The sequence below is a fragment of the Rattus norvegicus genome, chromosome 8 (genome assembly GCF_021556685.1).
Source record: "Rattus norvegicus strain SHRSP/BbbUtx chromosome 8, alternate assembly SHRSP_T2T, whole genome shotgun sequence".
Taxonomy (NCBI): domain Eukaryota; kingdom Metazoa; phylum Chordata; class Mammalia; order Rodentia; family Muridae; genus Rattus; species Rattus norvegicus.
Genome location: NC_141541.1, coordinates 16,931,098 through 16,957,673, shown reverse-complemented (window position 1 = coordinate 16,957,673; position 26,576 = coordinate 16,931,098). Strand labels below are relative to the sequence as shown.

General features: G+C 44.3%; 1 long non-coding RNA gene across 5 annotated transcripts; it reads right to left on the bottom strand.

Annotated features, from left to right (window-relative positions):
• Positions 1-6,983: 6,983 nt before the first annotated feature.
• LOC148003950 (uncharacterized) lies at positions 6,984-24,556 on the bottom strand. Of its 5 annotated transcripts, XR_015627510.1 has the most exons (5): positions 23,759-24,497; positions 21,954-22,129; positions 10,553-10,827; positions 9,142-9,892; positions 6,984-8,485 (listed from the first exon to the last, which is right to left on the bottom strand). It is a non-coding gene; the product is annotated as an uncharacterized LOC148003950 (long non-coding RNA). The 5 variants fall into 5 exon arrangements; XR_015627508.1 differs by lacking the exon at positions 10,553-10,827 and having other exon boundaries at positions 6,985-8,485; positions 23,759-24,506; XR_015627507.1 differs by lacking the exon at positions 6,984-8,485 and having other exon boundaries at positions 8,717-9,892; positions 23,759-24,529.
• Between the last annotated feature and the right edge of the window lie 2,020 nt (positions 24,557-26,576).

Sequence of the window (26,576 nt, the reverse complement as noted above, 5' to 3'; positions counted from 1 at the left end):
TGGGCAGATGTTGCTCACCCTTCTTCACAGTCTCTACGGCTATTCCAGCTCGCTCTCTCTCTCTCTCTCTCTCTCTCTCTCTCTCTCTCTCTCCTTCCCTTCCTCCCTCTCTGTCTCTCTCCCTCCCTCTCTGTCTCTCTCCCTCTCTCTCTGTCTCTCTCCTCATATTATTATTCCTATGCTCTGCCTATTTCTAGTACTCTGAGTAATAATGCCTTTAGTTTTAGCCTGAATAGTTTTGTGTGTTCTATGAAAAGCATCTAAGAAACTAGCCAGCTAATATATTCACTTACAAGTGGGGGGGGGGGAGCTCAATCCCTCACAGTTCTTGACATTTTTTTCAGCTGTCAGTAAGAACATTAGGCAGATGAAAACTTAGAGGCTAAACTTTCCGCTCCATCAACATCTTGAAATGGTTAACTCCCCTCTCCACTCTCTCCACTCCCGCCCACCTCTCTCTAGTCTAATGTACCTTCCTGGCCTCCATAATGATGGGCTGTAATAGCCCATTTATTCAGTAGAGTGGTTTCTAAAACCCATTTCCAGATTACAGCCGGTGTGCCAGGACTGCGTTTATTTTCATTACTAGAGAAAGGGTGGCTCGGCCTGGTAACGCTGACTTTTCAATAGCTCCATCAGAAAGCGCTCTGACCACCTTCTCACCACTCACCAAATGCTGCAGAGTCCTCCTGAAACATTCCCCTTCCTTCACACCATGAACAAAAGCGTCACCATACAGTGAACCCCACTGTTCAAGCTCCTCAGTCGGTCAGACAGCAGCGGCTGGAAGGTTTGTAGAAAGTTCTTCTCTCTGTTCTGGCTTGTCTCTACCAGAAAGCCATCTCAGACTCAAGACAGTGTACTCTCCTACCCTCTAAAACCTCTGGCCTGGAGAGGACTCAAAGATCGAAGAGTTCAAATCAATCAAGCCAGCAACATTTTAATATGACTGATTCACAGTGATAGTCTAAATAAACAGATATCTGTCATTTCAGGTTAATTTAATAAATACATGAATAAATGATAATTATGTGTTGGATGACAAAAAAGCTGGGAGTCTTGATGAATCTTTAAGAGACGGCAAAGAAGCCCTTTTGGCACACAGATCCACATCGCATACATAATACACCGTACACATACATGCCACATACACATATACACCACACACACACACCATACATACCCACAAACGCACACACAGTCTCACAGAAGTTTAAGTTGTAAGTTCTCCAAATGGTAGCTTTGATGACAAACGCATCTTAGAGCTCAACACTCACCCTGCTTCTGTGGTTAACCCTTCCGAGGCTCATTCTGAGCGCTAATCCCTGAGCCTACACAATACTGACAGCTTCTATTTTAAGCCTAGTCTTCAGAGGGAGTGGGAAGAGGGAGCACTTGAGGACGCTGATGCAGCTTGGTTACTGGGTGGGGAACAGAAGAGAAAAACTTGCTGACCCTTCCGCCAGTGTATGGAGAAGCCAGTTATCACAGCAGTGAAAGTCTATGGTGGTAGGATAGTCTCAATTCGTGTTTTTACTATTGACCCTGCGGTATACACGCGGTTTCTGTCATGGTATGGGTGTGCGATGCGCCCCCTGGCTTGTATGTTTGAATCCTTGGTGTCCAGCAGGTGGCGCTGTCTTGGAAGGTTGTGGAACCTTAAGGAGGTGGAGTCCGCTGGAGGAGTCGTTCACTGGGGCTGCTCCTGAGGCTTCCTAGCCAGACCCTGTTTTTTGTTCCGCCCCTGCTTCCTGACTGTAGGTGTAATGCGATGAGCCAGCTCACACTGCCTTCCACCATGCCTTCCCGGAAGTGATGCACTGTGTAAATAATTCACCCCTTAACGTAGGTTCCCGTTAGGTACTTTCAAGGAGAAACATAACCAGCACAGTTTCCAGGAATCTCACCCTGCCATTCTTGCTTATTATTTTGAGCAAAACCGCCTGCTTCCTTGTGTTGGTAGCCCTTTAGGGCCATAGCTAAAGACATTCAAGTGATAGACTGTGCCACATACTGGCTCTGGCACCCTTACCGCAGCCCCAGGGTAAGACAGGATCTTATCTGGGTGAGAAAAAAATTCTCCATGAACACAGAAGAGAGAGAGAAGCAGCCCAGAGTTGATGGCAGTGTCATGGTGGTAAAATGTTCAAATGCTCAGTTAAAAGCAGGAGGAATTTTACAGCTGTGTATGTATGCTGCCTTCACTGAGACAGTAACACCACTGAAGGGCTGGATCTCCACTGTGGACTCCGATAGCCTCCATTCCACTGGTCTGAGCAGTGAACGTTAGCAGCAGGCGTTCAAGAGTGTTACAACAGAGGGGGTTTCCTCTCTAGCAGTAGTCACAAGCCTGCGGAAGGGTCCTAACGGTTGTGTGGGGTATATAAGTCTTCAGAGAAGGCACAGTCTGACTCGAAGCATCTCCTTGGCTAGCTCCATCTGCCTGAAGCTCTTCATGCCTTTGGTTAAAGAAAGGGCTGCACTGAAAATGCAATTAGAGGAAAAGATGGCGGAGGTTTCAGCTCTGGGCTTCTATTCCACCCCGTGAGGCCACTGCTTCAGATCAGCTAGAAAGGAATCTTGACAAAATGCATGTACCTTACACATGCAAAACTGGGTGGAGTGATTGGACATGTTAACATTAATTAGGAACTTCAGGGGGTTTGTTTGTTTTTTAGTCATAGCAGTGCCAGATGAACTGGGACAGTCAGTACCCATGACTGTTGTCATGTTGTGTTGCTGGGGGAGGTGGATGGACACTTTAATCGGGTAGGGTGGAACACGGTGCAGCCATCTCTGCCAAGGAGCATCGTGGGATTTGCATGAGTGTGAAGAGAGAAATGAAGTGTGGTGGTTTGAATGAGAATGTAAGGTCTTGTATTTGAATGCTTTGTTCCCAGTTGTCGGACCATTTAGGAAGGACTAGGAGGCATGGCCTAAACTCACTCTCTTTCTGCCAAGTGCTTATGGACCAAATGTAAGCTCTCAGCTACTGCACTGGGGCTATGCCCGCCCGCCCGCCCGCCCGCCCGCCTGCCCGCCCACCTGCCTTCCTGCCTGCCCGCCTGCCTTCCTGCCTGCCCGCCTGCCCGCCCGCCCGCCCGCCCGCCCGCCTGCCTGCCTGCCTGCCCGCCCGCCCGCCCGCCTGCCTGCCTGCCTGCCTGCCCGCCCGCCCACCTGCCTGCCTGCCCGCCCGCCTGCCACCATGCTTCCCACCATGATGATCATGGCAGTAACCTCTGAAACTGTGAGAAAGCCTTCTCTTCAATGCTTTCTTACATAAGCTGCCTTGATCCTGGTGTCTCTCCATAGCAACCATAGCTAAGACAAGGGGGAATCTGCTAGCTGTAAATGACATGATGTCGGGGGCCACTGCTGCGCCTGGTGTTCCTACTTAGCTAACGTTTTTTGCTAGGCAAAGCAAAAAGCCAATAAAGAAACTATCCTCCTTTCTAGAGCATACCACAGGGATGGAATAAGCCTTCGAGTCCACATTTGCTGAGTCCCCACTCAGTACTAAGCCCTGAGCCAAGTGCTGTCCCTCTACGGGCCAGGAAGCAGCTGTGGAGTGTGTTGCCATAGCAACACGAAGCGAGCCTGCCCCACTTATGTTGAGCATTCCAAAGGTTCCTCAAACAGAAATAGACTTTTTTCACACTTCCTGAGAAGATCTGTTGTTGTTGACTATTTGTTTACGTCTCACCATAAAGTTTAGTGATCACACGATACGAAGTGCTGTGGAGAAATGAGGAGGCCTCCCACACCAGCACGATGTTTTCTCTGAAAGATTACCATCGACCTGACATCTAGGCAGAATATCACTCCAGCCATTAATTCCAGCAGCCAAAATGAGCTTTTGTAACATCTCTAGGCAGTTCATTTCCCAGCTCCCCCCGACCCCCAGCTCTGCAGTCCTCAACATATCATGAAGGAGCTAAGTAGTTAAAAGAAGGAAGATCATGACAGGAACCAAGATCTAGCCATTCCTGTAAATGGGCTGGGAAGCTTCTTCAAACGTCCAGAATTAAGGTGCACTCTGACCTTTCCAATCCCACCGGGCATTGCTGGCTGGAGAGCGCCACCTACCGCTCACCCTCTGCTACTCTCTGAACAGGATGCCCCAAGCATCCTGACCTCCCCACGCCAATGCTAATATTTATAATTACCAATTGGATAAGTGCATCTTGGGCTGTGAGATCAAAGAAGAGGAGAAAAGCGGCCTCCGAACGTGAGAGGGAAGTAAGACAGAAGGCTTGAAACTTCTCGTCACTCCAGACACCTGCTCCTAAGGATGCCTGGGGACTGAATTCAAGGGCAGAGGCAGCTGGCAGCACAGTTTCTTTCTTTCTTTTTTTTTTTTTTCTTTTTTTTGGAGCTGGGGACTGAACCCAAGGCCTTTCGCTCGCTAGGGAAGCGCTCTACCACTGAGCGAAATCCCCAACCCCAGCACCAGAATTTCTTTACCCCTGACCATATAGAGAAGTAATAAAGGAGAATCAGGAGGCAAAAAGACAAAGTTTGGATGACAGAGCCAAGGAAAGAAACTGGGCAGAGTAGCTAAGAAAGATAAACTGAGCTCTACTTTTCCTTACCCCTCCCTTTTTCTTTTTCTTTTCCTCCCTTCTTCTAATTAACCAGCTTAGCCACTCAGATGGAGATCCACATTTGAATCTGCCTGATCCAAATGTCTTCCTTCAACTACTGTGAACACTATGAAAGTCTTATGTGAGACCATTTGGAGACCACTCTACAAAGTCCGTGAGACAATCTGGAAGCAGGCGGTCATCATATCTTTTCTTACACAAAGCAAACCAAGACAGCAGAATACTGAGACGTTCTAAACAACCAGTTCTTGCAGGGTGAAAGTCCTGGCTTGAAGTGCTGGTTTTCTGTGGTATAAAGTTGGTGCCAACTTTAAGCCATCAGCTGAACACGGAATTGGGAAATTCTACACATCCATCAGTACCTCTCGGTCAAATGAGCTGACCCCATCATGCCACAGCTCCACCTGTGTGACCGTCCTGGGACTCCCATACACATGCAGGACTTGAGCCTGAAGTGGACTGTGGGACTAGCGGGGTGAGTTTAAGAAGGTGGGCTCTGGGTTAGGGTTTTATGTCAGTTTGTGTTTTACCAGTTTCAGTCCTGAGTTGGATTATCTCTTAACTTCCCCTGTAGTAAGAGACACTTCTCTCTGCCTAAGAGCTTCCAGCTGTACCTTCTTCTTGCTGTTGGGCTTGAAAGAAATGTTAGCTCTTCCCAGGTCCTCAGAAGCTTCCAGTTGCAGCTGGAGTCTGCTCTATTGCCTCTCAGCTGTGCACTACACCCTGGCTACGTAATCTGTCTTCCTGGGGCAGACTGTGCTGCTTCTCCAGAAGCTCTTGGGAGTCTACAGCCTTTTAAATTGCATGGGTTAAATCTTCATGAAATAGTGTTCTTTCATTAAAATCTGTCTCTCTATCCACTCCCAATGTCTGGTCTGCTTCCCCTTCTCAGTGAGTTTCGAGCATCCTTGGGCCCTCCTTGTTACTTGGCTTCCTTGGGTTTGTGCTTTGTAGTATGACTACCCTGTACTTTATGGCTAACGTCCAGTTATTTGGGAGCACACAGCATGCGTATGTGCTTCTGGGTGTGAGTTACCCAACTCAGGATGATATTTTCTAGTTTCATCCATTTGCCTGCAAATTTCATGATATCCTTGGTTTTTAACAGCTGAGTAGTACTCCATTGTGTAAATGTACCTCATATTTCTATCCATTCTTCAGTTGAAGGATGTCTAGGTTGTTTCCAATTTCTGGCTAGTATAAATAAAGCTTCTATGAACATAGTTGAGCAAATGTCCTTGTGGTGTAATGGATCATCTTTGGGGTATATAACCAAGAGTCTTGAGGTAGAACTATTCACAATTTTCTGAGAAACCACCAAATTGATTTCCAAAGTGGTTGCACAAGTTGGCACTCCCATCAGTAATGGAGAAGTCTTCTTGCTCCACATCCTTGCCAGCATGTGCTATCCCTTGAGTTTTTGATCTTAGCCATTGTGACCAGTGTAAAGTAGAATCAGAGTCATTTTGATTTTTAACTCCTAGCAGTAGAAGATATGAAACTCGAACCAGCTGCCTCCTGTAACAAGGCAAGAACTCCAATGGAAGGATGGAGACACCAACGTATCCACAAAAACTTTGACTCACAATCAGTCCTGCCTACAGGATGCACAGGGATAAAGATGGAGCGGAGATTGAGGGACTGGCCAACCAATGACTGCCCAGGTTATTGGGCTGGAAAAATGGTTCAGTTGGTAAAATGCTTGTTTTGCGAGCACAAGGACCTGAGTCCCATCCCAGAACCTACATTTTATAAAACAGTCAGACATGGTGGTGCACTGGTAATCCCAGTGCTGAGCAGGGAGAAATGGGTGGATCTCTGGGGCTCAACAGCCAACCTACTTGGTGAATTCTAGACCAATGAGATACCCTGTCCCCAAAGAAATGCCTAAGGAACAATAACCAAGGTTGATATATTGCCGGGGCCTAACCTTAGGCTTGGTCCCCTCTGAAGCATCCAAGGGGGAAGAGTTTTGTTGGGGATAAGGGTTGGTCTTGCCAGAGAGTAGGGCTGCTTTCTATAATAACTATGCTTATCTTGACTTTAAGTTACTGAGGTCAGAAGCTGCAGGCCTCTAGATCTGTTGACACTTGTTACTAACAATAGGTGATTAGATAAAGGATTTATTGCTATTGCTCCCTTCTCTGTCCAAGCAGCCAGAGTCTCTTTGGTTAACTCTTTGTGAACCAGAGAGGAAGGAAAGGAAAAGAATCAAAATGCTTTACACAAGCAAATATGCATATATACATTCATACGCACACAATCTGGCTGGGCCCAACCATCTGTCTCAATCAGTTCCACAAGCATTTATGTTCTTACATACATACACATTTCCCTACACATACACGTACAAATAGACATATACATATGGATGGATGGATGGATGGATGGATGGATGGATGGACAGACAGACAGACAGATGGACGGATGGATGGATGGATGGATGGGGCAGAGCTCTCCAAGCCAAACCAACCAACCAACCAACCAACCAACCAACCAACCAACCAACTTTATTTCTTTTCTCTAGCTTTTTTATACCTTCTTAGGCAAAAAGTTCTTTAGAAAATCACTTCGTAGATAAAATGTTACATAAAATGGGAATTACAGAAGGATATTAAGTTCAAAACAGTGTTTCATTCTAATATGCTCATTATAAGTTCAAAGCAACAGTTGTTCTTAAATGGCCTTGCCTTATCATAGTGCACACCTATGGCTATATCCTTGTACCTAAATGTTTTTCCTTGAACACAGATTTGTCCCAAGTCTATCTCTCTTTTTAGTGTGATTGTGAAAACTCATTGTTTTTCTTTTTATGCAGCCTTTACTTAGTGTTCTTGACTCTAACTTCATTACATCTTTCTAGCAAAGCAACCAAGACCATCTCTCAAAACTTTCTTCCTAAAATTATTTGAACCAAATAAGGAATTCTATAGAATCATCAATTCATCTAAACATCATTAATTCATGTAAGTTCAACTTTATTTTGATCTGTAAGAAATTTGATCAATAGGGTGAACTAATGTCCATGGATTATTACATTAATTTAATAATGTCAGGAAAGGCATATCAGCTGCAAAAGGCAATCCTGAGATGATGCCTCTTTGGGCCTTGCCATTTTGCTCACCCATTGTAGACCATACAGAAATGGTGGACAGCCTCCGGGAAGGCCACCTGCTATCCTTAACCCATCCTACATGGTTCCTGACAGCAGGAACATGCACAAGAATTCATGCGAGCAAACACACATGTATGCACACAGATATGTGTGTGTGTGTGTGTGTGTGTGTGTGTGTGTGTGTGTGTGTGTGATCTATTAACTACCCTGTGACTCATAGTGTTGATCCTACTAAAGGCCATATACCCAATGTCTCTTGCAAGGTGCAGGGAGAATATGTATCTTTAGGCTTGAGCAAGTCAGTGGTTGTGATGGGAATTCTGTCTCGTGGAGAATACTGTCTGTTCATTTTAGAAATGAGCTGCCCTGCAGACAATACCTCTGTCACCTCGCCCACTGCACAGACAGATATGGTAGCTCTGCAGCCAGGTCTGGTCATACAGGGGTCAGTTCCTCCTTCCACAGAAAGTAGACATCGTGATGCACTCAGGACAGGGCTTCATCTGCTACGAAGAGGGAATGAGTACTTTGCTGGCTGCGTGTCCTTCAGTACTCTCAGCATACTGCTTCTCTTCTGTTCCTTTGTTCTTTCTCTATGCAGTCCTGGCTGGCCTGGAACTCACAGAGACTCCCCTGCCACTGTCTCCCAGGTGTGGGCATGGAGGGTGTTTGCCACCATACCTGGCATTTCTGTTCTTGGAGCAAAGAAATCTATGTCTCCCAACTCAGAAAAGTGTGGCTTCTCTAATTTTGGCAGTGCTAAGTCCTATTCAAAGAGAAAGAAAAGCAATGAAGCAATTAGATATATGACAGAATTAATCTTTCTCTCGCTTCCACCTCTACTCTCTGAAATTGCATGTGATTATCTCTTCAGTTCTGTCTGGCTCCCAATAAATTACTTTTAAGATGTTATTACCTCATGCTTAGAATAGCATATCAGCTGTCAAAAATATTGTCTAGATTTCAGTTTTGTTCATCAGTTCTTTTTTATTTTTTTAGTTACATCTTTGTTTTAGTGTGACCGTGTACATCTGTATGTGCAACCATACCTGTGTGTGTGTGCGCGCACGTGTGTGTGTGTGTGTGTGTGTGTGTGTGTGTGTGTGTGTGTGTGTGTCAGAGGACAGGTAGTGATAATTAGTCATCTCTTTCTACCATGTTGGACCCAGGGATCACACTCAGGTCATGAGGCTTGGCAGCGAGAGTTTTTACATTATAAGCTACTTCTCCAGCCCCTGATCATTGGTTGTCTGAATCTTCTGATGTAGGGCTTCAGGGTGCAATGCTAGCATCATTTGGGATGCACTGCACATCTGAGAATCCCATAGGAAACAGTTCTGTGTGACCCCTGATCTCGCAGCACCGTCACTCCATCAAGGCAGAGAAGCAACAAGCATGTCTACAAGCAACAAACACAGTCACCTTGGGCTGCTGACATCCCGGCGCAGGAAATAACGAGGATTGTGTGGCAGAAAAGAGAGGCTTCCTGGCTGAAGCCTGCTCAGTACTCTGAAGAGCAGGAAGCAGCGCAGAGGAGAACCACAGGTCTCAGGAGCTTAGCAGCAGCCAGCAGTGCCCTCCGTAAGCACCCGCCCATCCCCACGACTTCTTCATCTGCGAAGCCTGTAGCACACCGGCGCCTCATCTCCTTCTTCACAGCTTCTTGCATTTTTTTACTCATTCCATTTTACTCCTTTCTTGTTGCCGTGGCCTCACCATACATACAACACCCATGCATTATTCAGGGAGCAATTATGAACATTTCCCTCTCTGGGCATATTTTCTTTGCCATATTATAATTCTTTCGCCTCTCGTGGTCAGTAGCAACTACTGATCAGTTGGCCTGCCTATCAATGCCCCCAATATGGAACAATCCATGTCTGGTTCTCTAACGACCACACACTTTAGTGATATGTCCAGCAGATTTCTAACCAGGGGTGCATGAGTAAGAGCTAATATCTAATCCAGTCTCACAGCAGAAAGAATGGTCCTGTCCTGCAGGCATTTTCCCTTGATGCTGTTGGTGCTGCCAATTCTCCAGGAGTTCCAGGAATAAGTATCTATCATTCCTCCTTCTTGCTTCTCCTTGTGACGGTGCCCTGGATTTACTCCATACTCCATATTCTCTCAGCCTCACAGCATAAGGACACAGGACAGGCAGAAGTGAGGGATCCTGACAAGGGAAACACAAGGAACATTTTTCTTCACTTCCAGAGATACCTCACTACCCAAAAAGTTGGGCTAGCCACACTACAGAAATTCTTAAACCCTATTTTATTCATATATGAAACAAGGGGTTAATAGATATCAATAGCTCAAAAGCAAACAAAACCTAATCTGAAAGATTTACTTATGTATGTGAATACACTGTTGCTCTCTTCAGACACACCAGAAGGAGGCATCAGATCCCATTACGGATGGTTGTGAGCCACCATGTGGTTGCTGGGAATTGAACTCAGGACAGGCAGTCAGTGCTCTTAACCGCTGAGCCATCCCTCCAGCCCACAAACAGAACATTTAAAACATAAACTCCATAGAGAAGAAAGGCATTCCGCTCACACCTGCATCCCATGCAACTGCAGCTGTGCCTCCTACATGGTGAAGACGGTTCCTCCTCTACAAAGAAGGGAACATTTACTGGAAGGGATTTATGTGAAGACACAGTTACAGACGTGTGTAAAGGTCTTACGGAGCTGCCTAGAGTAAGAGTCGTTGAGGTAGTGTCTTATATTCACAAGGCCTAGCAGAGAGCTGGAGAAGAGAATGGATCAGAAGGCTCTGCCTGACCTGATCCTGGCCCAGTCACTGGCGTTAGAAAGACATAGATGCCTACCTCCATGACCTGGCTCCCAGCATTCTTCATTTGCCAAGAGTTCACTCAGACACTTCTCTGGCTGTGGAAACTCTGCTCCCCATTTATATCTCTGAACCCTTTTGCTCCGATGACCTTGAAGGACTCTGTATCCATCCTTGTGATTCAGAACCACTCAGTCTGCATCCACAAACATTCCAACGTGAATACTCTCTCCCATCCCACCCAGGGAGGAAGAGAGGTGGCCCCAGTGTGCAAATGGAATTCGAGTGAGTGAAAACCAGAGCATCCATGACCTATGCAAAAAGGATGCGAGTCAAGTTTGTGCTGGTTCTTGTGCTAGTTACTAAAAAAACACAGTATTCCACATTTTAACACCAGGTATCTGCTTACCACTCGTACAAGCTCATGGTCACTGTTGCTAATTATCTAACACAACTCATAATACACAAACTACGAGTGGCAAAACTTCTTGCAAAGGGTAACCACGCACAAATAGAAGACAAAACAAAAACAAAAGCAAACAAACAAAACTCTGAACTTGTTAAATTTTGTCCGTTTCTTTAAACACCATTTCCTGCTTGCCTTTGCTGGGAGCTGCTGTCCTCCTTGCTGCTTAAGTTCCAGCTCCTTGTGAATGATTTCCCCTCAGGAATGGACTGACATTGCCTTGAGGTATTTTAAGTGAAAAAATAAAAAATAGAAACACTTGGTTCTTAAAATACAATACCCCCAGTGATATTTATACCTCTATAAGAAACTCTTGAAGGAAGACCCAGAGGAATGACTTTCCTCTGGGTTAGATTTCAGATATAAAAAATAAAAAATTATCTCTATTCCTGAAATTATATCTGTTGTGGGGTTGTTTTGTCCCTCTTCCACAAATGCTAAAACCCAGACAGAGCAGACCAAGAGCAACAGGAGGTGTCATGTGTGAAACAATACTGTTCTCTCCTCTCAGGTGACCTCTAAGGTTAGAGGCAGTCCTCTCTTCACAGTTGCTCTAGGATGGATTTTAGAACAATCAAGGCTAGCTGTGAAAAATCCTCTCTGGTTTAGGATACCCAGTGTTCTGGTGAAAAGTCACAGCTCCTTTTCCTCGGATAAAGTGTGAAAGGATTGTGCCCTCTGTAAAAACCCAAGCTGACCAGTGGTTCTGGGAGAATATTATTCTAATTCTGAAACTAGCAGCACAGAAAAGGCAGATGTGCCCATCTGAGTCGCAGCCTGGCACAAAGACTGCACCGATGCTGTTTAGTCTCCGCTTCTCTGGATTGTTTCCAGAGAGCTAAGGGAGCTCACATTTGTAAGCAGGAGGCCAACAATGTAACACTGCATCTTCCCTGTTTATTTTGACATCACTAGACATTCACGGAAGACAGCCTGTGAAGGAAAACCAGTGCAACCAGGAAAGGGGTACAGAACGTGCAGAAGCTTGTCTGAGATTTCAGGGAGTCAAGAATGAGGGAAGTTGTGGTATTTGGTGAGTGAGGCTTCAATACTAGAGACAACTGCAGTCAAAGGAGCAGGAACTATGGAAAGGAACAGTGACAGAGGCTGTGTACTCCTCTGGCAGCACATCCAGGAGCCAATGAGGCAGTGGCATCTGGAGGTGCCAGCACGATGTTTTCTGATACATTCATTCATTATTGGCACTGAAGGTCACAGACTCTCACAAAGTCAGAGACATTGATATAACGACAGTTAATATCAATACTGGAAACTGCAGAACTCCCCACCCCCAAAAAGCCAGGCGTGAACACATCTTCTGCACAATATTGTAGGTCCTGAGGGTTCTCTGTCTTCCTTCTCCTGGGCTTCGCCAGCTGTTTTGCTTCAGCTCTGTGCTCGCATAAACCTGCCTCATTTAGCCATGGTTAAAAAATATTGGGCACAGTCAAGGTGAACAGCAAGCAGAAGGCTTGGAAACCCTCTAGGAAGAAAGCTAAAGGCATTGGTCACCACAGCAGTAAATGAAGGATGGTGCGAGTCTTTGGCTTCTTCAGCTCCGCATCACCTCTGCTGTTACTTAGTAACCAGTGCTCAGTGTTTGTCTTGAGCCTCCCATGAAGGAATGCCAAAGGAACAGAAACCAAACTATCCATCTTTTTCATCTTGAATCCACCGAGAAAATATGACACAACTTCTCTCACCTCCCCTCAAAGGGATCTCAAGATGCAGCACTGAGCTCCTCACTAGGTAAAATCTGTTCAGCAAGAACAAAATAAAAAGACTGGCAGAGCTGGGGCAGCAAAAGACCACATGGTCCGCGTCCCGCCAGCAGGGATGATTTTTCTCCCAACTGTTAATAGAAGAGGGATATAGGTTTCTGTCTCATTTAAAGCACAAAAAAAAGTATCTAAATAAAATATTGGGAAGTTGAAAAGTTGAATTACTAGTAAAATACAATTCTGAGGTTGACAAACTTTAAACAACTTGCTTTTCTGGAAGGAAGTTCCTTCTCTGACAGAACAAGACAAATATTCCTCATAAGTATTCAAAGGGCAAATGATCATTTCTTAATCAGCCATGTCAGAGAAAAGAAACAAAAGATTCAGAAATCTGGAAAGATCGACCTTGGCAGGAGGCTACTTAGTAGCTTCCTTGCTCTTGGGACTTTGTTCTTGTCCTTACATTACACAATGCCGGAATGTCTGCCCTGCACCATGTAAGGGCTACAACGAACTGAACCCAAGAAAGAGCTGCTTCCCACTCCCCCTGAGCAATGTGGAAGTCACCGTTCATCAGATATCCACCGCGTGAGGACAGCCGGGCTTGCAAATGTTATCTTTTACTATGTATTTTCTCTTCCTCTGTCTTCAATTGAGGAAACTAGGACACAAGAGAGTCAGGCAACTGCCTCCAATTATACAGCTCATGGGAAGGAGAGAGCGGATTGGATCTCAATGTTACCTAAATCTGAGACCTTGACTCCTACCAAGCCTCCATCCAAGGCTATATATGCCATCCAGGAACTTTCAACTCACCTCTAAAGGCAGTGGGAGATGCTTTAGCTAAATGTAAAAGGAATTTCTGAAAAGCAGAATCTATTGACTGTGAGGTACTTTTCCAAAGTTGTCCACAAAACTGCTTTGAAATGAGAAGGTACCAGATGGGGGTTTCCTTTAGCGTAGGTCTGCCTCATGCATAGCAGCAAGTGAGAGCAGTGTATCTTGGGTTTGATCCCACACCATGACCTTAAGGAACAAGAATAGCAACAAAACTAACTTTCCCTTCTGTTTTCCTTGGCATTCAAACAAGCAGAAACTGATAAACAGACTGCAAATGGAAAGACTAGCAATGTTCTGGAGAAAATGCACACGAACTTTAAAGCGTTGAGGAGATGACAGTGATTTTCACTGGTGTCGAAGTTAGGCAAAGGTGTGTTTGTGTATGGTGACTAAGCCTGTGTGTATGGGAAGCAACCACTCCAGATGGCTGGAAATATGGTAATGTTGGAAAACACATGTAATGATTGGCACCCTCAAAGAGAAACAGATGTCTCCGCCTAACAAAGATTTTAGAATAACTTGCCTGCTGACCTCTTCAGATCTCTTTAACTGGATCTCTGCATCAGTCACACAGGGACACTGTTGACCCTTCAACTCACTGCACTGAGCCCGGGGAAGGAAAAAGAGCACAGGCCAAAAGGCAGCCAGTGCTCAAGTGCATAGATACAATAGGTAAACCAAAAATAAACATCCGACAAAATTTTATGTATTTTGCAGATTGCAAAACAGAGTAAGTGCTCTCACCAATTTTATGTCTTAATCAAATGAGATTACCACAAAACCAGAATTTTAACCCCAAAACACAACAAAATCAGTCCTGGTGGACATCAGGCTATCTGGGAACCACACTGTGCCAATTCTCCTTGGGCAGTATTCCCCAGGAGCTTTAGCGTAAATATATGTCTTATTGCTTCTAGCGTCCTCTCTGGGTTCTGAATGCTGGGAAGTAGGTTGTGATAGGAACAGAAGCATCTGGAGTTTGGGAAGGCTCATCTAAGAGGCTGTCCAGTCCACGCTTCCCCAGAGGCCTGTGGAACTGGATAGCGATGAGTGTGACCTCATACAAAATTGTACACTTTTTAAAACAAAAATTGTGAGGTTTTTTTTTTTAAAGCAATCGTTTTGTAACTCAACTGCATGGTTCAAGCATGAGTTTTACAGCTGACAAAGTTATATTGCTACGCCATGCAAAATAAGTACATGTATGATCTCGCATCCTGTGGACAACCATGGATTTCAGGTGTGCCCACAACAATCATTTATCCAGTGTATTTCAGAGAAGCCATAACATTAAACATTGTTGCTAGACTCTAGATATGAAATGACACATGAATGTTTTTATTTCATGAGGAGGTAGCAAAAGTAATAGAAGTTATTAGCTTTCCTAGTGGTTGGGTTTCCTAATCCACTAGCTCACTTCCCATAACAAATCTACAGCCTGACTCAGTGGATAAACGAAGGCCAGCCCTAGACACTGAGGAAGTTTGTCGCTCCTCACCCTAAACTGGGAAAGCAATGAGTAAGTGTCAGTGCAGAAAGACCGGTCATCTATTTTACAGAAAAGATGGGAAATGGCTTCAATTGAAGCTATTTAAAGACATCCTGACTTTTATCTATTTAAAGTCCTCACTGCCTTTTCTTAATATCTTTTCTCCCGTCTGTCCTTCAGGTGATAAAAGTTCTCCAGATGAGAATGCAGCTGTCTAATGGGGGCAGCATGAGAAGACAGCAGTGAGCCCCAGAGGGCTCAGGACATGGTGATAAACAGGGCTTGCCTGTGTGGGCTTGATCCAACTGGAACCAGCCTTTGGGACTCACTTGCTGAGTGCTAGAAAGCCAGAGAGAACTCTGGGGCATGTAGGTGAGAGAAGTGGGTGGGAAGGGGCCAAGGAAAGACATAAAAAAATTAAATTTTAGAAAGAGCGCAAGCTGGAGCCAGTCCAAGGGGAAAGTGGAAGTCAGTAGAGGGCCTAAGTGCAGTCCTCTCCTCACTCTCTCTGCACTTTTGTGGACACCTGTACCCTTCCCAGCAGCTCCGTACCCACCCAGGCACCTGAAACAACAAACCCTTCAAATCACTACTAAGTCTTGTGTATACAGTGGAGGCTCACTGTGCACAAACATAACATATTCTGACTCTCAAAACTAGGATCGACACTAATGCTTTCTAAAATATTAAACCATAAATAATTCATTGGCTTATGCTATGTTCCAATGGCTTCATAATAAAAGCCAGACCAGGATCCACCCTGAAGCAAATGTTGGAGTTCATACCTACTTTTCTCCCTACAATGATTCCATAAGTACTTCCAGGGTAGACTGCTCTGGAGGGCCATATCACCATTCCTCATATACTCCTTTTATCCCACCTTTGGTCTAGGTCAATTGTGATCCAATTTCAGTGTTTCTGACAAGTACTGAGTGAAAGAATCCTCAAAGACATCTAACTGTACTTCATAGATGAGTGAGTGCTTCTAAGAAGAGTTAAAAATATAAACCATGTATATTGTGAGCATGCCCAGGCGTGTCCATGTGTGTCCATGCATGTCCATGCCTGGGAGCCAGAGGATGACAGTGGGCATCTTCTTCAATCACTCTCCTTGGTTGGTGAGACAGGATCTCTCACTAAACCTGAAGCCCACCAATTAGGCGAGCCTGGCTATGCACCAAGCCCTAGGGACCCCTGTATTCCCAACTCCTCAGTCTCAGGTTGCAGATGTACACTGCCATGCCTAGGATCGATTGATTGATTGATTGATTGATTGATTGATTGACTTCTTTCTTTCTTTCTTTCTTTCCTTTCTCCCTCCCTCCCTTCCTTCCTTCATTCCTTCCTTTTAAACATTTACTTCTTTATTTTGATGTATGTGAGTACACTATCACTGTCTTCAGACACACCAGAAGAGGGCATCAGATCTCATTACAAATGGTTGTGAGCCACCATGTGGTTGCTGGGATTTGAACTCAGGACCTCTGGAAGAGCAGTCGTGCTCTTAACCACTGAGCCATCTCTCCAGCACCCCAGGTTTTCTTTATATGGGTGCTAGCGATCAGACTCAACATCGCATGCTGAGCCACCTGCCCGGACTCTTTTTTTTTTTTATCTTTATTAACATGAGTATTTCTTTTTTTTTTTTTTTTTTTTGGTTCTTTTTTTTGGAGCTGGGGACCGAACCCAGGGCTTTGCACTTCCTAGGTAAGCACTCTACCACTGAGCTAAATCCCCAGCCCCAACATGAATATTTCTTATTTACATTTCGATTGTTATTCCCCCTCCCGGTGAGAGGCCAACATCCCCCTAACTCCTCCCCCTCCCCTTCTATATGGGCTTCCCCTCCCCATCCTCCCCCCATTACCACCCTCCCCGCAACAATCACATTTACTGCAGTCTTGGCAGGACCAAGGGCTTCCCCTTCCACTGGTGCTCTTACTAGGCTATTCGTTGCTACCTATGAGGTCAGAGTCCAGGGTCAGTCCATGTATAGTCTTTGGGTAGTGGCTTAGTCCCTGGAAGCTCTGGTTGCTTGGCATTGTTGTTAATATGGGGTCTCGAGCCCCTTCAAGCTCTTCCAGTCCTTTCCCTGATTCCTTCAACGGGGGTCCCGTTCTCAGTTCAGTGGTTTGCTGCTGGCATTTGCCTATGTATTTGCTGTATTCTGGCTGTGTCTCTCAGGAGAGATCTACATCCGGTTCCTGTCGGCCTGCACTTCTTTGGTTCATCCATCTTATCTAGTTTGGTGGCTGTATATGTATGGGCCACATGTGGGGCAGGTTCTGAATGGGTCTTCCTTCTGCCTCTGTTCTAAACTTTGCCTCCCTATTCCCTGCCAAGGGTATTCTTGTTCCCCTTTTACAGAAGGAGTGAAGTGTTCGCATTTTGGTCATCCTTCTTGAGTTTCATGTGTTCTGTGCATCTAGGGTAATTCAAGCATTTGGGCTAATAGCCACTTATCAATGAGTGCATACCATGTGTGTTTTTCTGGGATTGGGTTACCTCATTCAGGATGATATTTTCCAGTTCCAACCATTTGCCTACGAATTTCATAAAGTCATTGTTTTTGATAGCTGAGTAATATTCCATTGTGTAGATGTACCACATTTTCTGTATCCATTCCTCTGTTGAAGGGCATCTGGGTTCTTTCCAGCTTCTGGCTATTATAAATAAGGCTGCGATGAACATAGTGGAGCACGTGTCTTTTTTATATGTTGGGGCATCTTTGTTATATGTTTTGGGTATATGCCCAAGAGAGGTATAGCTGGGTCCTCAGGCAGTTCAATGTCCAATTTTCTGAGGAACCTCCAGACTGATTTCCAGAATGGTTGTACCAGTCTGCAATCCCACCAACAATGGAGGAGTGTTCCTCTTTCTCCACATCTTTGCCAGCATTTGCTGTCACCTGAGTTTTTGATCTTAGCCATTCTCACTGGTGTGAGGTGAAATCTCAGGGTTGTTTTGATTTGCATTTCCCTTATGACTAAAGATGTTGAACATTTCTTTAAGTGTTTCTCAGCCATTCGGCATTCCTCAGCTGTGAATTCTTGGTTTAGCTCTGAACCCCATTTTTTTAATAGGGTTATTTGTCTCCCTGCGGTCTAACTTCTTGAGTTCTTTGTATATTTGGATATAAGTCCTCTATCTGTTGTAGGATTGGCAAAGATCTTTTCCCAATCTGTTGGTTGCCGTTTTGTCCTAACCACAGTGTCCTTTGCCTTACAGAAGCTTTGCAGTTTTATGAGATCCCATGTGTCGATTCTTGATCTTAGAGCATAAGCCATTGGTGTTTTGTTCAGGATTTTTTCTCCAGTGCCCATGTGTTCGAGATGCTTCCCCACTTTTTCTTCTAATAGTTTGAGTGTATTTGGTTTGATGTGGAGGTCCTTGATCCACTTGGACTTAAGCTTTGTACAGGGTGATAAGCATGGATCGATCTGTATTCTTCTACATGCTGACCTCCAGTTGAACCAGCACCATTTGCTGGAAATGCTATCTTTTTTCCATTGGATGGTTTTGGCGCCTTTGTCAAAAATCAAGTGCCCATAGGTGTGTGGGTTCATTTCTGGGTCTTCAATTCTATTCCACTGGTCTACCTTTCTGTCTCTGTACCAATACTGTGCAGTTTTTAATCACTATTGCTATGTAATACTGCTTGAGTTCAGGGATAGTGATTCGCCCAGAAGTACTTTTACTGTTGAGGATAGTTTTAGCTATCCTGGGTTTTTTGTTATTCCAGATGAATTTGCAAATTGTTCTGTCTAACTCTCTGAAGAATTGGATTGGTATTTTGATGGGGATTGCATTGAATTTGTAGATTGCTTTTGGTAAAATGGCCATTTTTACTATGTTAACCCTGCCAATCCATGAGCATGAGAGATCTTTCCATCTTCTGAGGTCTTCTTCAATTTCTTTCTTCAGAGGCTTGAAGTTCTTATCATACAGATCTTTTACTTGCTTGGTTAAAGTCACACCGAGGTATTTTATACTATTTGGGACTATTATGAAGGGTGTCGTTTCCCTAATTTCTTTCTCGGCTTGTTTCTCTTTTGTGTAGAGGAAGGCTACTGATTTATTTGAGTTAATTTTATACCCAGCCACTTTGCTGAAGGTGTTTATCAGGTTTAGTAGTTCTCTGGTAGAACTTTTGGGATCGCTTAAATATACTATCATATCATCTGCAAATAGTGATATTTTGACTTCTTTTCCAATCTGTATCCCCTTGATCTCCTTTTGTTGTCTGATTGCTCTGGCTAGAACTTCAAGAACTATATTGAATAAGTAGGGAGAGAGTGGGCAGCCTTGTCTAGTCCCTGATTTTAGTGGGATTGCTTCAAGTTTCTCTCCATTTAGTTTAATGTTAGTGACTGGTTTGCTATATATGCTTACTATGTTTAGGTATGGGCCTTGATTTCCTGTTGTTTCCAGGACTTTTATCATGAAGGAGTGTTGAATTTTGTCAAATGCTTTCTCAGCATCTAATGAAATGATCATGTGGTTTTGTTCTTTCAGTTTGTTTATATAGTGGATTACATTGATGGTTTTCCGTATATTAAACCATCCCTGCATACCTGGGATAAAGCCTACTTGATCATGATGGATGATTGTTTTGATGTGCTCTTGGATTCGGTTTGCCAGAATTTTATTGAGTATTTTTGCGTCGATATTCATAAGGGAAATTGGTCTGAAGTTCTCTTTCTTTGTTGTGTCTTTGTGTGGTTTAGGTATAAGAGTAATTGTGGCTTCATAGAAGGAATTCGGTAGGGCTCCATCTGTTTCAAGTTTGTGGAATAGTTTGGATAATATTGGTATGAGGTCTTCTATGAAGGTCTGATAGAATTCTACACTAAACCCGTCTGGACCTGGGCTCTTTTTGGTTGGGAGACCTTTAATGACTGCTTCTATTTCCTTAGGAGTTATGGGGTTGTTTAACTGGTTTATCTGTTCCTGATTTAACTTCGGTACCTGGTATCTGTCTAGGAAATTGTCCATTTCCTGCAGATGTTCAAGTTTTGTTGAATATAGGCTTTTATAGTAAGATCTGATGATTTTTTGAATTTCCTCTGAATCTGTAGTTATGTCACCCTTTTCATTTCTGATTTTGTTAATTTGGACACACTCTCTATGTCCTCTCGTTAGTCTGGCTAAGGGTTTATCTATCTTGTTGATTTTCTCAAAGAACCAACTTTTGGTTCTGTTGATTCTTTCTATGGTCCTTTTTGTTTCTACTTGGTAGATTTCAGCTCTGAGTTTGATTATTTCCTGCCTTCTACTCCTCCTGGGTGTATTTGCTTCTTTTTGTTCTAGAGCTTTTAGGTGTGCTATCAAGCTGCTGATATATGCTCTCTCCTGTTTCTTTCTGCAGGCATTCAGAGCTATGAGTTTTCCTCTTAGCACAGCTTTCATTGTGTCCCATAAGTTTGGGTATGTTGTACCTTCATTTTCATTAAATTCTAAGACGTCTTTAATTTCTTTATTTCTTCCTTGACCAGGTTACCGTTGAGTAGAGCATTGTTCAACTTCCATGCATATGTGAGCGTTCTTTCCTTATTGTTATTGAAGACCAGCTTTAGCCCGTGGTGGTCTGATAGGACGCATGGGATTATTTCTATCTTTCTGTATCTGTTGAGGCCTGTTTTATGACCAATTATATGGTCAATTTTGGAGAAAGTACCATGAGGAGCTGAGAAGAATGAATATCCTTTTGCTTTAGGATAGAATGTTCTATAAATATCTGTTAAGTCCATTTGGTTCATGATTTCTCTTAGTCTGTCTATGTCTCTGTTTAATTTCTGTTTCCATGATCTGTCCATTGATGAGTGTGGGGTGTTGAAATCTACTCTTATTGTGTGTGGTGCAATGTGTGCTTTGAGCTTTAGTAAGGTTTTTTCTATGAATGTAGGTGCCCTTGTATTTGGGGCATAGATATTTAGGATTGAGAGTTCATCTTGGTGGATTTTTCCTTTGATGAATATGAAGTGTTCTTCCTTATCTTTTTTTGATGACTTTTAGTTGAAAATCGATTTTATTTGATATTAGAATGGCTACTCCAGCTTGCTTCTTCAGACCATTTGCTTGGAAAGTTGTTTTCCAGCCTTTCACTCTGAGGTAGTGTCTGTCTTTGTCTCTGAGGTGTGTTTCCTGTAGGCAGCAGAATGCAGGGTCCTCATTGCGTATCCAGTTTGTTAATCTATGTCTTTTTATTGGGGGAATTTAGTCCATTGATGTTGAGAGACATTAAGGAATATTGATTGTTGCTTCCTGTTATATTCATATTTGGATGTGAGATTTTGTTTGTGTGCTTTTCTTCTCTTTGCTTTGTTGCCAAGACGATTAGTTTCTTGCTTTTTCTAGGGGGTAGCTTGCCTCCTTATGTTGGATTTTACCATTTATTATCCTTTGTAGCGCTGGATTTGTAGAAAGATAGTGTGCAAATTTGGTTTTGTCATGGGATATCTTGGTTTCTCCATCTATGTTAATTGAGAGTTTTACCTGCCAGGACTCTTAAGCGAATTCTTTGTCTCAGTGGATTTTTCATCTGGTTTCAAATTTTGAATATGCCCAGCTGCAAAAGTCACCTCCACGTACAACAGTGTGTTCTGCATACAGGATACATTGCTTTGGAGCTTTCTCTAAAAAGCTTGGAGGTACACGTGAAACTGTCTGAAGAGCAAAGGGAAGTAGGGGGAGGGGAAGTGTAATAACCAGTAGAAGAGAATGTGGATGGAATAGATTTGGTGTAAAATGTGTGAAATTTGAAAATACATATAAATATTAAAAGAAAGACGGAGAAGGAAGGAGAGAAAGAGGGAGGGAGAAAGGAAAAAGCAAGCAAGCTACCCATAAGAGAAGTCTGGGATCCAGGACCACTCTCAGCCCATCCTGGCAGGAAGAAATGACCCATGAAGAACTGAAATACCTCTCAGCTCATAGCTGGAGATCACATCTGTCCTCCTGACCAAGGTGAGGAATGTGCCGGTTCTGTGCTTTCTGGAGTTTTCAGGTCACACTCTAGAATAGCTGTCTGAAGAGCAGAGGTCATAATCTTGCCATCACCGCATCCTGGACCAGGGCAGAGTGCTGTGTGCGCTCCTCCTTCAAGGGGAAAGGGAAGGAGGCTGTGAGAAGCCACTTGTGCTAGCATTGGCACTCAAAGCACTGATGCTCAACTCGGGCAAATAGAAGAGAAAGTCCCATGTGCCTTGATGGAGAGCCTGGGAAGAAGGTGAACTCGAGGCCAGAAAGATGGCTCAGCAGTCAGAACCGAGTGCTGTTCTTCTAGACGGCTGCGTTTCACGTCCAGTACATCAGTAGGTGGCTCACGAGTGCCCGTAACTCCAGGGAGTCACACACCATCTTCTGGCCTCACCTTTTCTACACAAACTGTCTCTATTTCCATGACTAAATGAAAGTAGTACGGAAATGATAGTTTTACGATGGCATTTTCATACATGTATTATCATTATGTTCTGTTCGTGTCCTCCCCTCTTTACTTTCCCTGTCCCTGTCCCTCCTACTGGTCCCTCCTCTGCCTTTATGTCATATGTGTATTTAAAGTCTGGGTCCCACCTAAAAGAGAAAACATGATGTCTGTCTCCTCTTGCCTCACCTCTCCTCAGTCTACTCTCCTTTCCTCAAACACTCCTTCCTCCAAGCTCATGTCATAAGTAAGTCTAGATCCCCCAAGGACAGAAAGCATATGGTGATTGTCTTTCTGGCTGCATGGAGAATATGAAGATGTATATATATATATATATATATATATATATATATATATATATATATATATATCTTATTCATTGGATATTTTCACCAACTCATTAGCAATGACAAGATTAAATATTATCCTTATCTCCCCTCTCCTAGTCCTAGAAATTGACTTAGTACAACATTGGAATGTCTAGATCCTTATCCATAACATGCCTAAAAGTCATTTTACTAAGCCTGTAGAAGAGAGGACACTTGTCACTCACCACGAAGAGTATGTGAGACTTCTGACAGAGCTCCTGCGTTAGAGGAGCTTCAGTATTGGGACAGGCAGGGAGGGGCAGAGGAAAAAGCCCCGAATCACAGTGGTTGCTTATTTGGCAGCAACTTCTCCCTTAGGCAGCAAAACAGAAACAGGGGTAGTAATGAGTGAGTGTGTGTGTGTGTGTGTGTGTGTGTGTGTGTGTGTGTGTGTGTGTGTCTATCTCTATGTGTGCATTCTAGTGAAATACTTTGAAGGGCATTCTGAAGTAGTCCATAAAGACTTTAAGGTCCAGAAAAAAGGAAATGTCTTTGTCAGTGCTGCACTGCTGTGAAAATCCACCATGCTTTCTTTCCAAGAGCTGCCTGCTTACAGTTTCTGAGCTTTAGCCCATTACCATCATGGCAGCCAGTAGGGCATTAGAATAGTAGCTGAGAGCTCTGTCCTGATCTTCAGGCTGAGAAATAGGGCGGGGACTGGTAAGGGCTTTTGAAACCACACTTTCTCCAACAAAGCCACACCACCTAATTCTTCTCAAATAGTGCCACTGCCCACAGCCAAGTGGCCCACTATAAGAGCCTATGTGGGCCATTCTTATTCAAACCACCACACTCCACTCCTGACCCTCATAGCCTTGTAGCCATATCATAGCGCAAAATGTACTTATTCTGACTTCGGAAGGCCACATACTTTATCCCAGTCTCAACATTGTCTGAAAGGCAGAGTCCCTTCTGAGGCTCATGGTAATCTCTTACCTGTAACTCCTTGAAAATCGGAGTAAGAAGGCAGATCACAAGCTTCCAACAGACCACGGCACAGAACATACAATACCATTGCAAAGGGGATGAGAATGGGGAAATACTGAACCAAAGCAAGACTGAAAACCAGCTGGGCACACTCCAAACTCTGCACCTCCATGTCTGATGTCAAATAGCTCTTCAGATCTCCAACTCCTTTCAGCTCTGTTGACTGCAACATGCCTCTCTCTCCTTGGCTGCTTCCACTGGATGTTGGCAGCTCTTCTCACCAGGCATCTCAAAGCTCTGAAATCTCTCACATCTTGGGATCTCCAAGGCAATGCAGGCTTCATGTTCACAGCTTCATGCAAATAGGCTCTCTGAGCCTCCCTGCAGGGACACCCCTGCTGTGCTTCAGTGGCTTCCTGAACCATTGGTGAAGAGTCACCGCTTTGTTGTATTCTTGACTCGCCTGCCGTTTAGTTCTGTTGCTTGTTGGGCATCAGCTTCTGTTGCTGATGTGTTCCCTTCCCTGCTTAAGCTTGTCTTTAACGCCTTTTCACGAGGTGGAAGCTTAGCTGGGTGGGGTCTTGTCCTGCAGCCACCACCACCTTGATTCCTTTTAATACCAGACTTTTCTTTATACTTGATCATAGGCTTAGCTCCATTACACTTCCTGTGGCTTCTTGTCTCCTCAAACTTTCCAACTTGTTTTTCTCTTTGTCCACATTGCTCCTTTTCCTTGTAGATTTGTATTGGAGTGATTACTAATCTGTCTCAAATGGTGCCACTCATGATGACTAAGTGTTCAAATATATGAGCCCATGGGGCCATTCTTACTCATGCCACCACAGGAAGACAAGCAAAGGCGGAACACATTTGTCCCATTCCCCACTCCCCCAGACCAGCTGTGGCTCAGGAAATATGTCATATGCCTCTAGAAAATTGGGAGCCGCTCTCATCTCTATAGCTGTGGGATTTCTGAGGGACAGCTCTTCACACTCCTGGGAAGTCGTTTGGTTTGCAAGCCTGTCCTGGCATTGTGGGAACCCCTGATACACTGCGGTTCAATCACCCTTGGCTGCTCACGAAGTCCCAGTGCCTCACACTACAGCCAGGTGAAGTTTTCCACTCATCTTTACCCCTAGTAACACTCAAGACAGAAGGGCACAAGTCAGCTGGTGATGTCAGGAATAGAGTGGCAAAGATTTCTTGAAGACTAGAACACACACGTGGCGTTCATTTAAACTATGTACCATGCTGGACAGTGTGTTCCTGAGAAGCAGACACATTTCAGTGCATTATGGAGAAGGACAGATGCTACTTAAACATTGATTGCTTTTAAACTCTACAACAAATTCATTTGCAAAGGAAATCATCACTTGCCTATTAATTGTTGGTAGATTCATTCTGTCTCTTTGGGAGACCTGCAGAAAAGGCAACGCAGAAGTGAGGAAGTCTAATGGATTTCAAATCGAATGGAGGAGCAATATTGTCTACAGTGAACTGGAATTGGGCCCTGAAAAGCATCTTGCAGATGGGCTTAGGCCATTTCCTTGTACGGAAGGTAGGAGCATCTGCTGCACGTCACAGAGCTCTCTGCATCAAACTGTGTAGAAGAGTGGCAGTTCACTGGGACTAGGAAAACAGATGAGCAGGAAGCCACTTTCTGCCTAGTTTGAACCCTGGGACCTTCAGGGTGGAAGATGGGACGACCAGTTCACATTTCTTTTTGCTGTGTTATATATGCATGCCCCTGCAACATACTCACTCACTCGCTCACGCACGCACGCACGCACGCACGCATGCATGCACGCACGCACAGGCTCACACGTCATGCATTCACACACACAAATGTAACCAAAGATGTAAAGAAAGAATGTGTGTGTGTGATCAGGAACTGTCTTGTAAACTGCTTCACCATCTGGGTAGTTTTTTGAAGCTGAGCAAACGTTAGACTGTAGAATGTAATTTTAAAAGAACCCATGCTTTTCTCTGGCTAGGTGCCAGCATTGGCGGTCTCACCCATCCTCCACCGGCTAGCTCCAAGCAACCGGCTGGCCCTGGTTCCCGAGGCTGGCCTACAGAATGCTATCAAACACTCTGATCTCACCTAGCTCCCTATAGCACTGTGAAAGGAACACATTAGTGGGGGGAGGGGGAGGAGAATTAGCATCGAAGTACAAATAGCACAAAAGACCAGAGCTTTCTCTTTGCACGTGCCACCCACAGGTCTTTGTTTTTAAAGGAAGTAGCAATTCTATAGTTTACCTGCAAATTTAAATGTTAGCAAAGTGCAGCACAGGGCTGGGCATGTGGCTTTGTTGGTAGAGCACTGGCCGTGCATGCATGGGTTTGATCCTCAGCACCTCATGAAACCAGGTCGAAGGTACAGGTGGGTGATGGGAATCTCAAGGTCATCCATCCATCCCAGGCTACCCAGCAAGGTCAAGAACCTACCTTTTAAAAATTTAATAAAAGGTTCAAGTTGCTGAATGGCTTAGCAGATAAATGCATGACAACCTGAGTTCAGTAGTAGAAGGAACTAACACCCAAGGGTTGTTTTCGGACCTCCACAAGGTGCCATAGCGTGGACACACACACACACACACACACACACACACACACACACACACTATGATGAAAATAGATAAATCACTACAAACAGTCAAGAAAAACACCACAAAATCCAGTATTATACTTTGTACTTTTAAACCATGGATACACACACACACACACACACACACAGTACCACCGACAATACAGCAATGTTTAAAGTTTACAGCTTCTCTCCAGCTCTAAATGAAAGCTTCCCTAGGGGCTAGAGAAATGGCTC